At 35.5% G+C, this 21,672-nt stretch overlaps 1 protein-coding gene across 5 annotated transcripts in view; it reads left to right on the plus strand.

Annotated features, from left to right (window-relative positions):
* The window catches only part of LOC136026059 (uncharacterized), a 64,395-nt gene that overhangs the window by 25,849 nt on the left and 16,874 nt on the right, over nucleotides 1–21,672 (plus strand). Inside the window, exon 1 of one of the 5 annotated variants that reach the window (XM_065702268.1) lies at nucleotides 12,864–12,978. The exons of the other annotated variants lie outside the window; for them this stretch is intronic. The gene's annotated coding sequence lies outside the window, so the exon portion shown is untranslated. Of the gene's footprint in view, nucleotides 1–12,863; nucleotides 12,979–21,672 lie in introns of those variants that run through there. 5 annotated transcript variants of the gene reach the window in all.

Below are 21,672 nucleotides of genomic sequence, written 5' to 3' on the forward strand. Positions count from 1 at the left end.
GTAAGGAAAGATCTGAATCTGTTGTCAAAATATTAAAACTTTAGCAACAATTTCTGATGCAACGAAAGATCAATATAGGGTCTATATAAGTTTTATACAAATTTTATATTAAGCGAAACATAAGTTTATATTAGCTAAATACTAAGCTAATATAAGTTTTAGATTAGCTAAAAGTGATTAGAGGGAAACCAGCCGCTTAGTTAGAACATTTTTGAAATCTGGTTCTTGTGCAACCCCTGTGTACATCTTTTCAAGCTTTTGAGGTGCTTATTTTGTTCACAATAGTTTAAAACATCAACAAATTTGTATCTAATGATAGTGTAGCCATAAGAATCCATGGGGTAGGGGTTGTAACTTATGTTAATTGTCAATCCCTTACAGATATATTTTATAGTGAAAAAGAGGAGGAGGTTTGATCATGTGAGCCCAGTGGCGTGAAACTATGGTTTCTCGTCGAGAACTAATGTACAAAAATTATTCGAAAGATTGTTGCTTTTGAAAATAATCCCTCCTTCAACAAAGCTAACTCAGAAATACGTACAATTTTGTCGATTGGCCTGAAACTTATTTAACCTTGGGCTGAATGGACCTCAATGCAAAAGGATATTAAAAATAGATTTTGCTTCTCTCAAGATGCTGCACAAAAAAAGGTTCAGAAAATTGCCAAGATTATTTCAAATCCACTTCAAATGGGTGGGTTTTCCCAAGAAATTTGGAGGGGGTTCTTTCGATAAGATATTATATGTTCTTGAGTCCTATTTAGAGCCAAAACAGCTGCTTGGGGGTGAACCTCCCTCTTGGTTTGTTAAAAATAAGACCTCCATCTATCTGTTTTGTTAAAAATGTTTGAAATATCTTCTAAGTTTATTGTCGGGGTCAATATCAACCCCCTACCTCCCTTAAAATACACACATTTCCAGTATAAAGGTTCATCAACTCTTGAAATGAAAACTCAAATCCCAAGAAAAAAAGAAATGAAATAAAATTGTAAAAGTGAACACGTAGAAGTGGCAAGAGGCAGACAGAGAGTGGTCCATTCTCAATATATTTTCAATGCTATAATATCTATAGTGATATGTATTGTCGTTTTTTCGCTATTCCCCGAGTTCCTAGGATCAAGTGGCCTAGAATTTTTGTATATAAATCAGTTTCAGCTCTTCCGTGGAAAACTGTATCTGATATTAAAGATAAATTAACAATATGCTATAATTACAAATTAGGAATGTTACAACAGGTGCAGTCTCACGAAATTTTATTCAGATTTTTCCGACCGTGCTATCCTCTTTGAGTCTGATCTTCACTCTTTGCTTCGAGAAAGCGATCTTCATTTATTTTTTCCTGTTTTAAATTTTCTTTATTATTCGGCATGTTTTTGCCCGAAGAGAAAAAAAAACTAACTTGGCATGAATTATATTATGTTTATTCTGTTCCATAATCAAAAGGGTACAACATCTGAATCATCATTAAGGCTGTGTCGTTATTACGTAGTTAAGCTACTGAAGGATACAAAATATCAAGGAATTAGCTGACAATCTCAACTGTTTTATTGTCACTGTTTACTCTCATTTGAAAAAAGGCTTACTTTTGTGATGTTTTTTAATGAAAAAAAGAGCAGAGTGACAACTAGGTAATTGTCCAATTCTTGTCATTGGAAACATGCGGGGTGGAGAGCCATCCTTAGGAAACAAAAGAAACAGGATTTTCCAAGCCACAAGAAAACAACTATGAACCATAAAAACCTTTCGCTTGCAGTGGTCAGCCGAATTGGGTGAACTCAGACAGTAATCTGTAATCTGTAATCTGTCTTCTGACAAAAAAATACAAAATTCCACATTTTTGTAGATAGGAGCTTGAAACTTCTACAGTACGGTTCTCTGATAATCTAATGATGTGGTTTTCGTTAATATTCTATTACTTTTAGGGGGCTTTTTCCTAATTCTTCTCTATTCTATTACTATTTTCTAAAATAAGGCAAATTTTCTCAGGCTCGTAACTTTTGATAGGTAAGACTAAACTTGATGAAACTTATATATTTAAAATCAGCATGAAAATGCAATTCTTTTGATGTAGCTATTGGTATCAAATTCCGTTTTTTAGAGTTTCCGTTACTATGGAGCCGGGTCGCTCCTTACTACAGTTCGTTGCCACGAACTGTTTGATAATATTACCAAGGTAAGTGAAGATGCTCATCTAGTCAAAATCTGTTTGTTATGCAACGTCACCTTTTCATCTTCACTTATTCTAGTTTTTTTTTATTACAAAGATGCTGAGAAGATTTTAATGCTTCAAATCTTCACAAAACTGAACTTGTAGGTCTAGAAACTTTGAATTATCAAAGTATTGTTGAATCATTTGAGTGTAAAACATAAATACCAAAATACAAAAAAAAAAAATGCCAAAATACAATAAATAACTGCCATATATATAGTCATATATATATATATATATATATATATATATAATGTCAACAGATCTGGTCGGGATTTGAAATAAAAGCTTTGAGACATGAGTTCCTTCTAAATATCAAATTTCATTAAGATCCGGTTACCTGTTCTTAAGTTAAAAATACATCCATTTTTCTAATTTTTCAAAATTAACAACCCCCAGTTCCTCCAAAGAGAACGGATCCCTTCCAATTATTTCAGTCACGTATCTATAACTTGTGCTTATTCCTTCCATCAAGTTTCATCCCGATTTCTCCACTCTAAGCATTTTCCAAGATTTCCAGTTTTCAAAATCTCTGTTTTCACCCTCCAACCCTCTTTGTCCCCAGATCCGATTTGAATTGAAAATGGAGCATCTGAAACATAAGATCCTTCTACATAACAAGTTTCATTAAGATCATAACACCAATTCGTAAGATACCTCGATTTTCACGTTTTCCAAGAATTACGGTATCCCCCTCCAATTCCTACCAATGTCACCTGATCTGGTCGGGATTTAAAATGAGAGATCTAAAGCACAAGATACCTCTAATTATCAAATTTCATTAAGATCTGAGCACCCATTCTTAAGTTACAAATACCTCATTTTTTCTAATTTTTCCGAATTACTCCCCCCCCCCTACTCCACCAAAGAGAGCGGATCTGGTCTGGTTACATCAGTCACGTATCTTGGACTTATGCTTATTCTTTCCACCAAGTTTCATCCTGATCTCTCCGCTTTAAGCGTTTTCCAAGATCTTCGCCCCCCCCCCCCAATGACACTGTATCCGGTTGGGATTTAAATTAAGAGATCTGAGTTACGAAGTTCTTCTAAATAAGAAATTTCATTAAGATCTGATCACTCCTTCGTAAGTTAAAATACCTGATTTTTGCTAATATTTTAGAATTAACCCTCCCCGAAACTTTCCCAAAGAGAGTGGATCCGTTCCGGTTATGTCAATCACGTATCTAGGACTTTTGCTTATTTTCACCACCAAGTTTCATCCCTATCCCTCCACTCTGTGTTTTTCAAGATTTTAGGTCCCCCCCCAACTCCCCCAAAGTCAACAGATCTGGTCAGGATTTAAAATAGGAGCTCTGAGATATGATATCCTTCCAAACATCAAATTTCATTAAGATCCGATCACTCCTTCGTAAGTTAAAAATACCTCATTTTTCTAATTTTTCAGAATTAACCCTCTCCCCCAAACTCCCTCAAAGAGATTGGATCCGTTCCGGTTATGTCAATCATGTATCTAGGACTTGTACTTATTTTTCCTACCATGTTTCTTCCCGATCCCTCCACTCTAAGCGTTTTCCACGATTGTAGGTTCCCCCCAACTCCCCTCAATGCCACCGGATCTGCTCGGAATTTAAAAATACCTCATTTTTTTAATTTTCCCAATTTAACCGTCCTCCCACTCCCCTCCCCCCAGATCGTCAAATCGGGTAAACGACAATTTCTAATTTAATCTGGTCTGGCTTCTGACACGCCTGCCAAATTTCATCGTCCGACCTTACCTGGAAGTGTCTAAAGTAGCAAAACCCGGACAGACAGACAGACAGACCGAAAGACTGACCGACCGACAGAATTTACGATCGATATATGTCACTTGGTAGATATCAAGTGTCATAAAAATGTGTTACTTTATTCCAGCAAGTATCAGTTTGTGGCCATTAAAAGATTATAAAAAGGTTTCGCATTTGCAAAAATTCGCTGACAGAATTTTGAGATGTTATTTGGAATCTGAGCCCTGAATATCTGTTTTCTAAATGAAAAATATATGCGACAATTTGTGTTCCTCTTAGTCCAGTTAAGGCACTCTATCAGTTAAGGACAGGAGATTTATGACATTTATTTACAAATTCTAATTGTATTTGAGAAGGGAACACAGAAACCATGTTTGATTTGTCTTAATAACGTATCTATATTCTATTTAGGGCCAATTTCTCCATTTCTCAGGTAATATCAAGCCAAGAAAAGAACTAAATGTTTTCCTTCAACTTCCAATGAAACTGGCTAATAGGCCTATGATTTCCCAACTGGTACTGAATATAAACTTGTATTAATTAAATAAGAAAACAATTTTTCAACTAAAATTAACGAACAACATCAGAACTTTAAAATAACAGATACTATTACATATGAAAAGGGAATGACCCCCTCCTCAAGGCCTTGCTCTGTAAGCTAAATTTTGCTTTAGAACTTATTGCTTTTGCTTTGCTTTACTTTTTTCTTCAGTTTGCTTTAGGAAAAGATTATCATTCTAATTAACCATTACTTGTGTTTCAGGAGTCGATCCTAAGAAATTGAGACAAAATTTCATGCAGTTCGTGGTAACGAACTGTAAGTAAAGAGCAATCCAGCTAAATAGTAACCGAAACGTTAAACAACAAAATTTGGATACCAACGGACATATTAAAAAAGTCCGAAGATTATGCTGATTTCCATTATATAAGTTTCATTAAGTTTAGTTTTACCCATTAAAGGCTACGAGTTTGAGTAAATCTACTTAATTTTTGAAAAAAGAGGGAAACAATCTTTAAAAGGCAATGTTAATGAAATTCTCACCCTCATATTCGCTGTCTAAGAAAATCCTACTTAAGAGGTTTCAAACTCCTATCTGCAAAAATGTGAAATTCTGTATCTCAGTGATTCTCACTCAGTGATTCTGGAATATCGTGAGAGGGATCATCTGAACGGAAATTCAAAGTTCTAGTTCCCAATTTTAGTGAACAGAAAGATTTGAGGGTGGCCAGGCCCCCTTCCCCTTTTTATTCTGAAACCATCCTATCAAAATTTTGAGATAGTCATTTTGTTCATCTAAGTTGAAACGCACAATAACTATGCCTCTAGATATAAAATGAACCCCACATAGTCCCAGGGGAAAGATCTTTAAGTTATAAAATTTGTCTCCTTGCTTACGCATTGTATCCGTTTCTGGGAAATATTTATAGATTTTTGAGTGGGGGGGAGGACGAATTTTCTCCTTTGGGTTTTCCCACAGGCGAATTGTCCATAGAAAGGGAAGTTTCCAGGGAGTGAAATTGTCAGGGGAAATCATACACTGTTGGAATTTGCCAGAATTCCTACCCAAAATTCTTTTTTAAGTCTTGCTTTCTCAATTCAGCCTCAATTTTACGCATGGTGTTGTCAACGGTAACTGTCCAGAGTATATTTTCAACGAAATTGAATGGTTTAGAGAATATTTTTGACTGATGGGGAGATTCTCCGTGAAGGTGGGGCCAGATTTCCTGACATTATTTAGGAAACGACCAGAAATAAAATGAAAAAATACAAGTTTGTTTTTAATTTAAAGTAAGGAGTAACATTTAAACTTAAAACAAACAGAAATTATTACGTATATGAAGGAGATTACCCCCTCCTCGACATCTGACTCTTTACACTAAATTTAGAATTGTGTCCCAGTTTTTGAAGAACGACTCCTGAAACACAAAAGCCGTTTAACTAGAACAATAAGAAGCTTTTTTAAAAGTACTAAACAACTGGAATCTACATAATAATCTGGATCATTTGATATATTTATTGATGTCAAAATTCTGCTCTTCAAATTTCGGTTACTATTGAGCCCAGTCGCTCCTTACTTACAGTTTGTTGTCAGGAACTGTTCGATTAAACTTAAAAAGAGCTGATTTCTTGCATAAGAAACAGATAAATAACAGGTAAAAAATATTAATTATTAATTCATTATTTTCCATTTATAAATTTTGTAAGTATTTCGAGTAAGCCGCGAATGAAATAGCTATGATACAGACATAATCCACTTTTATATTCAGGATTTTATCCTGAATCCCAATTTAAAATCTTTTGTATCAAAAATTAGCTTTATCCCCTTACTTCCCCGCTGTCAAATTGTATACCTTGAGTTGTGTATACACACTGAATTCTCCATAAGTCACTCTTTTCTTTTGCCAAAGTGGCACTTTCTAATGTCGTGGCAGTTATTTATTGTATTTTGGCATTTTTTTTTTGTATTTTGGTATTTATGTTTTACACTCAAATGATTCAACAATACTTTGATAATTCAAAGTTTCTAGACCTACAAGTTCAGTTTTGTGAAGATTTGAAGCATTGAAAATCTTCTCAGCATCTTTGTAATAAAAAAAAACTAGAATAAGTGAAGATGAAAAGGTGACGTTGCATAACAAACAGATTTTGACTAGATGAGTATCTTCACTTACCTTGGTAATATTATCAAACAGTTCGTGGTAACGAACTGTAGTAAGGAGCGACCCGGCTCCATAGTAACGGAAACTCTAAAAAACGGAATTTGATACCAATAGCTACTTCAAAAGAATTGCATTTTCATGCTGATTTTAAATATATAAGTTTCATCAAGTTTAGTCTTACCTATCAAAAGTTACGAGCCTGAGAAAATTTGCCTTATTTTAGAAAATAGTAATAGAATAGAAAAGAATTAGGGAAAAGGCCCCTAAAAGTAATAGAATATTAACGAAAACCACATCATTAGATTCAGCGTATCAGAGAACCGTACTGTAGAAGTTTCAAGCTCCTATCTACAAAAATGTGGAATTTTGTATTTTTTGTCAGAAGACAGATTACGGAAGTGTGTTTATTTATTTTTTTTTTTTTTTTGTTTTGTTTTTCATTTTTTTTATTCCTCAAGGGTGATTGTCCTTTTTTTCACAAAGCAACCGGATCAAAATTGTGATATTATTATTTTATTCAGCATAGTCGGAAAACCTAATAACTATGTCTTTGGGGGCGACTTACTCCCCCACATTCCCCATGGGATGGGCTGCAAGTTACAAACTTTGACCATTGTTTACATATAGTAATGGTATTGGGAAGTGTACAGACGTTTTCAGTCTCTTTTTTTTTCGGGGGGGGGGGGGGGGGTTACGCGGAAGGATCTTTCTATGGAGGAATTGGTCATGGGGAAGAGAATTTCTATGAGGGGGGTGCAGAATTTTCAAGCATTATTTAAAAAACAAAGAAAAAATAAATATGAAAAGTTTTTTTTTCAACTGAAAGTAAGGAGCAGCATTTAAACTTCAAACGAACAGAAATTATTATGCGTATGAGGAGTTCACCTCCTCCTAATACTTCACTCTTTTCGCTAAGTATTTTTAGATATTTTAAGTATTTATTTACGGCCTTTTTGATTCAGGGGTCATTCTTAAGGAATTGGGACATAATTTTAGCTTTAGTCTGAAGAGCGAGGTATTGACGAGGGGGCAAATCCCCTCATATACGTGATAAAAACGTACGAATGTATAAGTTCGTTACGTAAGTTAATTCGTAAGTTATGTATATTCCTTAATAATAAAAATGTTCATAAAAATTAAAAGTTCTAGTTGCCTTTTTAAGTAACCAAAAAATTGGTGGGCATTTAGACCTCCTCCCCCGCTCTTTTTTTCATCAAAAACGTCCGATCAAAAATATGAGAGAGCCATTTAGCAAAAAAAAAAAAAAAAAAAAAAAAAATATTGCATGTTTCGTTTTAAGTATTCTTGTGCTGAGAGCCAAAATTAAAACATAAAATAGGTAAAACTAAAACAAAACTAAAAAAGAGTGAGATAAAATTAGCATTAAAAAGCTTAAAAAAGAGAATATATAAACAAGGGGGAGGAAACAAAAGAATCAAACGAACATACTACTTCGGTATCCGATTAGGCATCCAATTCCAAAGAAAAAAGAAAAGCTAGCGGTTTATTTTTATCAATAGCGAAGGAGAAAAAGATTTTTTTCATACCTGGAGCATAAACAACGGATTGGGGATAAGATAGGAACGGGTTCAGAAACAGCACACAACAGGGGCGTCTGGATGGGGAGTGTCTTTTGGGGAAAATGTTTCCCGTGCAAAGGTTTGTTATTGCATTTTTTGGCAAGACGGAGGCACAACGTTCCTTTTTTTGCTGCTTTGCCTTTTTTTTTTGAAGGAATGAGTATGGTACCTTAGCTTCCTTAAAAACTATTCTCTGGACTCTTTTTATGAATGGATTTAATTTTTTTCTGATTTATCAAGGGATATAAAAGGATGCCATACTGGACAAGCATATCAAGACGCGGACGGCCAAAGGAAGTATAGATCCTTAAAGAATGGGAAGGGGGAAGTTAAATTTATTCAAGAGCTTAAGAAGAGACGTGGACGTATTTGCTTTATGGACAATATCTTTAACATGGATATCTCGCTTTAAATTAGAGGAAACTGTAACCCCAAGTTATATAAGGGAAGACAGAGAAATATCTGAGGGGATAGGGTCGATTAAAAGGGGTGAAGTTTTAAGAAAACACATTGGCATTATCAAAGATAAAGAGACCTTTACACTGGAAATGTGTGTATTCTAAGGGGAGCAGGGGTTGATATTAACCCCGACGATAAACTTATAAGATATTTCAACATTTTTAACAAAACAGATAGATGGAGGTCTTATTTTTAACAAACCAAGAGGGAGTTTCACCCCCAAGCAGCTGTTTTGGCTCTAAATAGGACTCAAGAACATATAATATCTTATCGAAAGAACCCCCTCCAAATTTCTTGGGAAAACCCACCCATTTGAAGTGGATTTGAAATAATCTTCTCAATTTTCTGACCCTTTTTTTGTGCAGCATCTTGAGGGAAGCAATATTTCTTTTTAATATATATCGGCATTGAGGTCCATTCAGCCCAAGGTTCAAATCAGTTTTAGGCCAATCGACAAAATTCTACGCTTTTCTGAGTTAGCTTTGTTGAAGGAGGGATTATTTTCAAAAGTAACAATCTTTCGAATAATTTTTGTACATTAGTTCTCTTTCAGGACTTACGAACACAAGCTACAAACTGTTTAGTAAACAAGTTTTTGTGGCTCAATTCTGGGCCCTTAGTTACTCCTCTTTCCCAAAACGGAATGTTGATTTTTTTTTTACTAATAACATAATTCCTGAACAGGAATTGGCTCAGGGGGTGGTGGTGGCGGCTAATCAAGATTTTGCTTTGGGTACAAGACAGGCCAGAACCTGTCGCCATTCACTTGGCTTTGATTTGCTTATTTTAGTTATTTTTTATGGCGCTTGGTATTAACCAAGTGGCGATCGCAAATTCTCTCGGTTTGTCTTTCATTCTGTCGGTCTGTCTGTCTGTCCCGGTTTTGCTACTTCAGGCACTTCCAGGCAAGCTAGGACGATGAAACTTGGTAGGCGTATCATGGGCCGGATCAGATTAAACTAGAAATAGTCGTTTTGCCGATTTGACCATCTGGGGGGGGGGCGATGTGGGGGGTGGTTAATTCGAAAAAAAAGAAAAAAGAGGTATTTTTAACTTACGAAGGAGCGATCGGATCTTAATAGAATTTGAAGTTTGGAAGGATATCGTGTCTCAGAGCTCTTATTTTAAATTCCGACTGGATCCGGTGACATTGGGAGGAATTGAGGGGGGGGGGGCACCTAAAATCTTGGAAAACGCTTGGAGTGGAGGGAGCGGGATGAAACTTGGTGGGAAAAATAAGCACAAATCCTAGTTAAATTATTGACATAACCAAGACGGATTCACTCTCTTTGGGGGAGTTGGGGGGGGGGGGGTTAATTCCGAACAAATTAGAAAAATGAGGTATTTTTAACTTATGAAGGAGTTATCGGATCTTAAAGAAATTTGAAATTTGGATGGATATCGTGTCTCAGAGCTCTTATTTTAAATTCCAATTGGATCCCATGACATTGGGGGGTATTGGGGGGGGGTCTAAAACCTTGGAAAACGCTTAGAGTGGAGGGATTGGGATGAAACATGGTGCGAATAACAATCACAAGTTCTAGATACGTGATTCACATAACCAGGACAGAATCGCTCTCTTTGGAGGAGTGGGGACGGGGAGGATTAATTTTGAAAAATTAGAAAAATGAGGTATTTTTAACTTACGAAGGAGTGATCGGATCTTAATGAAATTTGATTTTTGGAAAGATATCATGTCTCAGAGCTCTTATGTTAAATTTCAACTTTATCCAGTGAAGGGAATGTTGGGGGGGTGGAACCTAAACTCTTGGAAAACGCTCAGAGTGGAGGGATTGGGATGAAACTTGGTGGGGAAAATAAGCACAAGTCCTAGATACGTGATTGATATAACCGGAACGCATCCTCTCTCTTTGGGGAAGTTTGGGGGTGGGTTAACTTTGAAAAATTAGAAAAATGGGTTATTTTTAACTTACGAAGCAGTGATCGGATCTTATTGAAATTTGATGCTTGGAAGGATATCTTGTCTCGGAGCTCTTATTTTAAATCCTACCGGACCTGGTGACATTGGGGGGAGTTAGGGGGGGAGTAAAGGGATCGGGATGAAACTTGGTGGAAAAAATAAGCACAAGTCCTAGATACGTCATTGACATAACCGGAACCGATCCGCTCTCTTTGGGGGAGTTGGGGAGGAGTGATCAGATCTTAATGAAATTTCATGTTTGGAAGGATATCGTGTCTCAGAGTTCTTATTTAAAATCCCCACCGGATCTGGTGACATTGGGGGGATCTTTTTTTTGGGGGAGGAACCTAAAATCTTGACAAACGCTTAGAGTGGAGGGATCAGGATAAAACTTGGTGGGAAAAATAATCACAAGTCCTAGACACGTGATTGACATAACCAGGACGGATCCGCACTTTGGAGGTGTGCAGGGGGGAGGATTAATTCTGAAAAATTAGAAAAAATGAGGCATTTTTAACTTATGAAGGATTGATCGGATCTTAATGAAATTTGATTATCGTGTTTCAGAGCTCTTATTTTACATTTCAACCAGATTCGGCGATATTGGGGGAGTTGTGGGGCAACCTAAAATCTTAGAAAACGCTTAGAGGGGAGGGATCGAGAAGAAACTTGCTGGGAAAAATAAGCTCAAGTCCTAGATACGTGATTGAAATAACCGGACGGGATCTGCTCTCTTTGCTGGAGTTGGGGGGGGGGGTAGTAATTCGGAAAAATTGGAAAAAATGAGGTAGTTGTAACTTACGAACGGGCGATCAGATCTTAATGAAATTTGATATTTAGAAGGATTTTGTCCTTTAGAACTCTCATTTTAAATCCCGATTAGATCTGGTGACATTGGGGGGAGTTGGAGGGGGAAACCGGAATTCTTGGAAAACTTAAAATCGAGGTATCTTACGAATGGGTGATCGGATCTTTATGAATATAGAAGAATCTTATGTCTCAGATGCTCCGTTTTCAATTCGAATCGGATCTGGGGACATAGAGAGTTGGAGGGGGGGAACCAGAAATCTTGGACACCAGAAATCTTGGAAAACGATTAGAGTGGAGAGATCGGGATGAAACTTGATGGGAAGAATAAGCACAAGTTATAGATACGAGATTGACATAGTTGGAACGGATCCGTTCTCTTTGGGGGAGCTGGGGGCTGTTAATTCGGAAAAATTAGGTAAATTGGGGTATTTTTAGCTTAAGAACGGGTGACCGAATCTTACTGAAACTTGATATTTAGAAGGAACTCATGTCTCAGAGCTTTTATTTCAAATCCCGACCAGAACTGTTAACTATGGGGGGAGTTGGAGGGGAAAACTGGAAATCTTGAAAACGCTTATAAATGTCGTAGACATGTGATTGAAATAACCGGACTGCATCCGCTCTTTTGTGGGAGTTAGGGGGTGGGGTACAGTACTTTGGCGATTTTGGTGCTTCTGGATGTGCTAGGGCGATGAAATCGTTTTCCCCGATTCGACCAACTGAGGGGCTGAAGGGAGAGGAAAAATTAGAAAAAAATGAAGTTTTTTTTTAACTTACGAGTGGGTGATCGGATCTTAATGAATTTTGATATTTAGAAAGATCTCGTGACTCAGAGCTCTTATTTGGATCCCGACCGAGATTAAGCCTTTGATTTTCCTTTTAAAGCAATGTATTGATTCTTATAATTTTGCTAAGGCTCATACCATATGAGCTCTTGGCTCTTCCGACCTCGTCACAAGTGCCATATGGGCTTTTAGCTCTTGTTTTACAAACAAAAATCATATCAGTGTAATCCAAAGACTCTTTTTTCGATTGATGCAAGAGTCTGCTGGATTTTACCAAGTTTATTCGTAAAAAAGTTATAGAATCGTCGAACCCCATTATAGGGCGAATTTGGTGTGTTTGGGCTATATATCAGAAACACCCCAACGGCTAACATGTTCCCTACGATTTTGTCTTCAGCATGATCGACTACCCTGGGATCCACCCTTAACATTTATGTCCCTTCTGGTATGGGTATTAATAAAAATAAGCAAGATACACATTCTGGCGACTATAATGGTCTGTTGACTGAAAGCCTGTATCACCCTTATGTTTTTGTAAAATCTGTTTTTCACCGAGACCAGGAACAAATGGTAAAAAAATATAACTTAGTCAAATTCTATTCTGAAGACGACAATGAAATACAACACCCCAACTGGTGACGCTCTTAGAAACCGGCGCCGTTGTTCATAAATTTTTTATGTTGCTTAATTCTTTTTCTTTTAAAGACCTTGTTAGTGATAAGAAGTAGGAGAAAAAAATATATAATACATTAAGGACTTTAATGTGGTTTTGATTCTTGACTTTAATTTTGATTCCAAATTTACTTAAGGTAACATTTGTTAGTTTATTTAGACTTGACTTATTACCATAAATTAAGCCTCTTTTGTCTTTGACAGTAGGCCGATGAGGAAAATGTGCTATGTAGTTTACTTCCTGCAGCTAAGACTATTAGTTATATAATTACTTTACTTTCTCTTATCATCTTGGTTATGGGGGGGGGAGGTCAAATAGTTTTTTATATTTCTCAGTGGAAAAAAAAAACAAAAGGAGCGAAAGAAAATGTTTATTTTTGAATAACAAATACAAAAACAACATAACAATAAACACACAAAGATGTTTAGTTGTTAAAAATTAATTTAAGTTGTTAGAATGTTAAGTTAGTTGTTAAAAATTAATTTAAATAAGAACAAACTTCTAGTGCTGATGTTGCAACATAAGAATAAAACCAAAGCCAATGTCGGTAGTGAATATATATATATATATATATATATATATATATATATATATATATATATACACCCTTGGTAGGCTTGGTAGTACTCGCAGAAGGAGTGTAGGTTTTAGTTGAGTTGTGATAGCAGTAATAGTAGTGGTAAAACTTGTAGCAGCGTGCAAATCTTGTCTTTTGGGTCAATTGCTTACTTCCCCTATCATTTCCTGAAAATTCGAGATTAATATACTCAGTCATTCCTGAGTTGTGCCTTTTTGAGAACCCGTATGCTTATAATTCAACAGTCCCCTCAGCATTCTCCAAAGACTCTCCTGAATGGCTTCTGTCTTTTTGGAAGGTAAAGGCCAAAAATGCCCACCAGTCTCAATAGCATATATGTAAACAATGGAAGAATTTAAAGAGTTACTGGAGAACCTCCTCGATGAATACCATATATATCCCCCGATAAATAACACAGCCCTTGCCCCTAGGCTCTGAGGGATTCATTCTATTAAGGTGGAACAGGTATATGATCTCTGGACTATTCTGAACAAAATACTTAACTCAAAGTTTCAATCTAATGTATTTAGGGAAACACGGAAGTGGAAGGAGGAGGGAGAAATTGCCTGCAAGCCAGTTTTAACAATTAAATAGGCACTATAGGTTCAAGTTTTCAATTGAGTGAGCCCTTTCGGAGTTGATACTACCACTCCTTACATTAAAATCTTAAATATAAAAAACTGCATAATTTACAGTTCTAACCATGAGGAGTGCGGGGGAGGGGAGGCTTGAAATTACTGGAGACGTAGGTTCTCGACCTTTCAACTATATCTTTTAAAATCGCATTGTATATGTTTGGAAAATGACTGGTAGGGGGGGGGGGATTCAATTTTCGGATTCAATTTTTTCTGATTCATAACGGGATGCGCCAGGATGCCAAACTAGACAAGCATACTCAAGATATGGGCGGCAAAAGGAAGTATAGACCCTTAAAGAATGGGAAGGGGGGATGTTAAAATTATTCAAGAGCTTAAGAAGAGACATGGACGCATTTGCTTTATGGACAATATCTTTAACATGGATATCTCACTTTAAATTAGAGGAAACTGTAACCCCAAGTTATTTAAGGGAAGACAGAGAAATATCTGAGGGGATAGGGTTGAGTAAAAGGGGTGAAGTCGTAAGGAAACACATTGGCATTATCATAGATTTAGAGGGGCTTAATCTCATGTCCAAAACCGCATCGTCATCTGCAATATTATTGAAGATATTCAGGGCTACTTACTAAGTTTCAGTAGCAGGTTGAAACAATCGTTAGGTCATCCACAAATTTCCATCTATCGAAAATTCCTTAGGGAGGCTGTTTATTATAACAGGAAAAAGGAGGAGACCTACGAGAGTATCTAGTGGTACTCCATTGTGAACAGGGAGGGGCTGGAATAATGATTCTGATATTTGACTACCTGTGATCTATTTGATAAAAAGGAGGGAACCAATTTCACCAGGAAAGAATCAATATACAAATTAAACACATGTTTCCTAGCTTGGAGCAGTTAAATGTATGCCTAGCTTGAAGAATAGATCCTGTTGATTATGCCATACAACGCACACAATATCAATTGCGCCTAACCAAGCAGTTAATTTTCATTTTCTTGTCGGATAAGAACATAGCTAATTGAAAAGAAACTTGTACAACTGGAAATAATAAATGGAGATTTTATTCAGATCACTGTTTCAAAGCAAATAATGAAGACCAGACCCAAAGAGGATAACATGGTCGGAAGAAAAATTGAATAAAATTTCGCTAGATCGCACCTGTTGTTAAAGCAATATAGTATACTACTACTTCAGCTGCAACGATTTGAATGAATAAAGAGTTTAAGATTATCCGAGTTCTCAGAGAGCATTGGTAGAATATTTTGGGAAAGTATTAAGTTTTATTTTTCATTTCAACTTGAGGAGGTTTAAAATGAACAACTATGGATTCCTATAGAAAAAAAACCTATTAAATTAACTTTTTTGACGCTATATCAGCGGAAACCGAATAAGAATTAATTTACACTTTTTTTTACAAAATGATTTTTTAAACAGAAGATTGAGCCAGAAATAAGCAAAAATAAAGTCAAATAGTCTTCCAAACCTACAACTACCATACATTACCATCGATAATTAAATGAAACCCAAAATGAACAAACATAAATAACCGAGTCAATCTCAACACAAGCATAAAAAAGAATGAATAGCGCGGACAACCCACATGCCTTCTCAAGATCGGAGTATAATTTGTACTTACTGAAAAAAAAAACCCAACAACCAAGTGATCGTGAATTTTTGGCCACTGTTGGACCGAGTTTTCTCACTTACAGTTCGTTACCACGAACTGTTTGATTTTGGCTCTCCATTCAATGTAAAAAACATTTCCACTTGACTGCCACCCGTAGGCAATCTTGTTTGGGAGCGAAGTTGCACTTGGTTCTTTTCTTTCTCAATACGTGGGTCAATATTCTATGCTGGCACACAAAGCTATACATTTTTGACTGAGCTTAAGCCTCTAATGGAAACAGACTGTTGTATAAAATTTTATGCTCTTTTAAGCGGATCAAAAACGTTGATTTGACTGTTTTGTCATTTCAACATAACAGTCATAACAACTATTTTGAGTTGATCATAAAACACCCAACACATTCAGCATCTCATATTCTGAGTTGTTGAATTGTCCTTTTGAGGCTGCATGATTCAATGATAGAGTCACTGTTTTCCTTTAACGGATTCATGAACTAATAATAATAATTTTGGTTAAGTTATAGATCTTTGATGTAAAATAAAATTTTAAGCAACACTTTTTTAGTTAAAAGTTTCGTAACAAGGCTAAAGAAAATATTGACAGATCAGATACTGTCTGAGGGAGTTCATAAGTGTATTTGCGCGTTTGTGTTTGCATGACAACTCATATCGCTAACACTATGCTTACAACAATATAATTTCCAGGAACATATCAAACAGAAAAGAGTGGTCTGGCCACTTTTAAGACATTTTTTTTACGTAATTAAACATTTTTAGGATGTCCTAGCCATCCCAGTATCTTTCTTATTATAGCCCTAGAAAGCAGGATTGAACCATATTTTATGTCTTCCACATATAGGAGGATAATTCTGCTACTCGACTGAAACTATCCGCCCGAGATCAAAACAGCTTCACACGCTCTCTTTCCGTCCTAATCTATTCAAGGGCTCTTTATACCCTCCCAGGAAGTTCCTATTTTTTCCAAATTTTTTCTTTTCATCCCATATAAGAACAGCCTTATTTTCTTTTGATCCAAGATTGTTGGCCGGAAAAGACAATCTATCATCCTTCGTCCGTATTGGTGTCTAGCCATCCCAATATTTTTCTCACTATAGCCCTAGAAAGCAGGATTGAACTATATTTTTATATTTCTATATTAATTCTTTTCATAAATCTAATTAATTAGTTTTTTCCGTCTTTCTATGTCAGCATAAATAAAACCGAAAGCAAATCCGTCTATATGCACTGAAAAATGAGCAAAATCATTAAAGTTGCCAAAGTTATGGAAGGGAGTCTAGAATTTGGTCCTGACCTTGCCTCCACGATATTAGAAGAGGGTATAATAAAAGTTAGGTTCCAGGAGGACTGCATCATGGATGAAGGAGTTTGTGAATAGGTTGGAACACGGTTATGTTGCTCTTGCCCTAGGAGACCCACCTCCGAGAAAACATAATTACCTTAATGCGGATCCCAGGGCACTCTGGAATAAAGGATAAGGAGATGGCAGGTAAAGCAACTAAGAGTGGGATATCACTAAGATATTATGATCCAGAACATTTCATCCCAATTTCACAGAGTTGCTGGAAGAATGCAATGAGGGGTTGGAGTAATGAGAGCGCAAAACAAAATTGGCATAGGAAAGTAGGGTGTAAAGACACCAAGGAATTACTCCCGAAGTTCAATCCCGCTCTGGCTAAACATTTTCTACGACTGAAAAGGTTTAAGACGAGATTGGTTACAGAAGCCATAACAGGAATTGGAAAACTAGGGAAAATCTTTCCGAAACAGATATGGGTGAATCCCCATTATGCAAAATATATGAGATGATCTCTGTGGAAATAAGAAGGCATCTGATAGAAGAATAACCAGCTAGGATTAGACAGGGGTTTGATATATTTCATAATATTATTGCTATGCTGGAGGATATAGTAAGGGAAGGAGAAGTCCGATAGCTGACAAGATATATGGTAAGGGTGGGGAGGCATACCCATCATATTTCCCCAAACCATAAATAGAGCTTAGTTTTTGGGTTTTAAGACAATGGGCCTTAAAGACCTGACCCCCGACCCACTAATAGTAGGCCCATCCATCGTAATAAAAATGGTAATAACGACTTAAGAAAAGAACAACTTTTTTTAACATAAATTTTGCTCATATTATAAAAAAAAACACACAATTCGGCTGACCACTGCGAGCGAAAGGTTTTTATGGTCCATAGTTGTTTTCTAGTGGCTTGGAAAATCCTGTTTCTTTTGTTTCCTAGGGATGGCTCTCCACCCCCGTACGTTTCCAATGACAGGAATTGGACAATTCCCTAGGTCTCACTCTGCTCTTTTTTTCATTAAAACATCACAAAAGTAAGCCTTTTTTCAAATGAGAGTAAACAGTGACAATAAAACAGTTAAGATTGTCAGCTAATTCCTTGATATTTTGTATCCTTCAGCAGCTTAACTACGTAATAACGACACAGCTTTAATGATGAATCAGATGTTGTACCCTTTTGATTATGGAACAGAATAAACATAATATCATTCCTGTCAAGTTAGTTAATTTTCTCTTCGGGTAAAAACATGCCGAATAATAAAGAAAATTTAAAACAGGAAATAATAAATGAATATTGCTTTCTCGAAGCAAATAGTGAAGATCAGATTCAAAGAGGATAGCACGGTTGGAAAAATCTGAATAAAATTTCGTGAGACTGCACCTGTTGTAACATCCCTGATTTGCAATTATCATAGCATATTGTTAATTTATCTTTAATATCAGATACAGTTTTCCACGGAAGAGCTGAAACTGATTTATATACGAAATTCTAGGCCACTTGAGCCTAGGAACACGGGGAATAGTGAAAAAATGGCAATGCATATCACACTTACCTGATGGATCATTCAGTATAGATATTATAGCATTGAAAATATATTGAGAATGGACCCCTCTCTGTCTGCCTCTTGCCACTTCTACGTGTTCACTTTTACAATTTTATTTCAGTTCTTTTTTTCTTAGGGTTTGAGTTTTCATTTCAAGAGTCGATAAACCACGGAGTCGATAGAGTCGATAAACACATTTCTACACTGGAAATGTGTGTATTCTAAGGGGGGTAGGGGGTTGATATTAACCCCAACGATAAACTTATAAGTTATTTCAAACTTTTTTAACAAAAAAGATAGATGGAGGTCTTAGTTCTAACCAACCAAGAGGGAGGTTCACCCCCAAGCAGCTGTTTTGGCTCTAAACAGGACTCAAGAACATATAATGTCTTATCGAAAGAACCCCCTCCAAATTTTCTAGGAAAATCTACCCATTTGAAGTGGATGTGAAATAATCTTGGCAATTTTCGGACCCTTTTTTTGTGCAGCATCTTGAGGAAAGCAATATTTCTTTTTAATATCTTTTTGAATTGAGGTCCATTCAGCCCAAGGTTCAAATAAGTTTCAGGCCAATCGACAAAATTTTACGCTTTTCTGAGTTAGCTTTGTTGAAGAAGGGATTATTTTCAAAAGTAACAATCTTTCAAATAATTTTTATACATTAGTTTCTTTCAGAACTTACGAACACAAGCTACAAACTGTTTAGTAAATAAGTTTGTGAAATGTTGATTCACAAAGTGAAATGTTGATTTTTTTTTTTACCAGTAACATAATTCCTGAACAGGAATTGGCTCAGGGGGTGGTGGTGGTGTATAATCAAGATTTTGCCTTGGGTACAAGAGACAGGCCAGAACCTGTCTCCATTCACTTGGCTTTGATTTGCTTATTTTAGTTATTTTTTTGATGGTAAAAGGTGAGACTTATAAATTTATAATTATGACGAAACTTCACATTTACCACTATTTATCTGATTTTATGCAATCCAACGAGAAACTATAGTTTCACGCCACTGGGCTCACACGATCAAACCTCCTCCTTTTTTTCACTATAAGATATATCTGTAAGGGATTGAAACTTAACATAAGTTACAGTCCCTACCCCATGGATTCTTATGGCTACACTATCATTAGATGCAAATTTATTGAGATTTTAAACTATTATGAACAAAATAAGCACCTCAAAAGCTTGATAAGATGTACACAGGGGTTACACAAGAACCAGATTTCTAAATATGTCCTAACTCAGTGGCTGGTTTCCCTCTAATCATTTTTGGCGAATATAAAACTTATATTAGCTTAATATTTAGCTAATATAAACTTATATTTAATAATATAAAAACTTATATTTAGTTTATATTTAAAACTTATATTTAGCTTAATATAAAACTTCTTATATAAAACTTATATAGACCTTATATTGATCTTCCGTTGCATCAGAAATTGTTGCTGAAGTTTTAATATTTTGACAACAAATAAACAGAGTTTTTTTAATAGACTAAAATATTTATATTATACCTTACAAATAACTTGAAAATATCACGTATACGATTGGGACTGTCCCTTCTTAACTCCTTGCAAAATCCCAATAAATCATTAGTGTAAACTATAAGAAGCTTTTATGGGTGTAACAAATGTAATAAATGGATAATTATAATCTTGGTAACTATTATTTTATTTATTTGTATTTTACTTTATAATTATAAAATTATTAACCATAGAATTTACAAATTAATATAAATTAGATAATTTTACGAATATTAATTATAATTATAAAATTTATAATTATAAATTTGTAACCTTAACCCTTGTAAACATGTGATTCAGTTATTGTTTTTTCTTGTTTAACAAAGACATACACAATTGGATCTTCTTAAGGCAATGTGACAAGTATCTCCTACTGTGGTCCTTTTGCCCGTGTCGTCAAATGGGCATCAGGACTTCTCATGATAGGGGTCAGAATGGCTTCAATTCTATAATAAACCAGAAATTACAAAGATTTTTAATCTACACAATTAGAAAGCCCCTCTTTTCTCTCCATATCACTTTTTTGTTATTTAAAAAGACCACTAGAATTTTTTTTTTAATTTACGAACGTTTTTATTAGTAGTAAATATACATAGCTTACAAATTAACTTACGCAATGAACTTATATATTTGTGTATTTGTATTACGTAAATCAGGGGGCTCACCCCTACGTCAATATCTCCTCTTTACACTAAAGTTTGAATTTCGTTCCAATTCAGATGAATTGAGACTAAATAGCTGTATTGAGCCAAGCTTGAAACAAGCAGAAATAAACTCGTATGATATTTCAAGCTTAAAAGGAACATAAATTACTATTCAGTGGATAAGTGAGATTGAAAGCGAACAGAAAGTACAGTGAACGATAAAGCAAACCTAAAAAAAAGGAAAAATTAAATCAAACAGAACTGGTTCTAACATACCCTAAGTTTTTTGAAGGCCTAAGTGTTATCTGTGCTCCACTAGCCAAGTCATTTTTAAACATTTTCTCTTGTACAACATTGATAAATCAAAAATTGCTGATACTTCCATGAATCATTATCATTATATATTAAACAATCAGTCTACTTTCAAAAGTAATTTTCAGTAACCAAAGTTATTATAGCTATATTCTTTTTTTGTTGTTGTTGTTCATGTTTTGACGAACAACAACACATTGTTAAACATACTTTCAACGAAATGCAAGTCATTAGACATTCAAGTCATTTAGAGGTTTTGAGGAGGAGGGTAGAAAACAAGGAGCATCCCTTTTATTTTCAATCTACGATTAGCCTGAGATATCATTTTTGTTGTTGTGTTGTTAATCCTGTGAAACAAAGGGGGGGGGGGAGCTCCACTTCTATTTGTGATAATTTCTGGTTTTCATGCTTGACTTAACTTTTTATCGTGATTGTTGTTCATTTTTAGTTTGAAATGCTAAACATGTTTATTTCTACTCTTCTTTGGCTTAATATAGCTCTTTACTTTTCTTTGCAAAAATTCTTCTTTTTTAAGTTTTTATTTAGGTAATCAAAATATATATCGACATTTTCCCGTTTACATAAATCAGTGAAATCAGTGATTGACTGAAGCATGGTTTCGAATTCTACCCCAAAGGGAAGCTTCTTTCCTCAGTATATTTATCATTCCCACTTTATGGTCGC

Source organism: Artemia franciscana, chromosome 1 (genome assembly GCF_032884065.1).
Source record: "Artemia franciscana chromosome 1, ASM3288406v1, whole genome shotgun sequence".
NCBI classification, from domain to species: Eukaryota; Metazoa; Arthropoda; class Branchiopoda; order Anostraca; family Artemiidae; genus Artemia; species Artemia franciscana.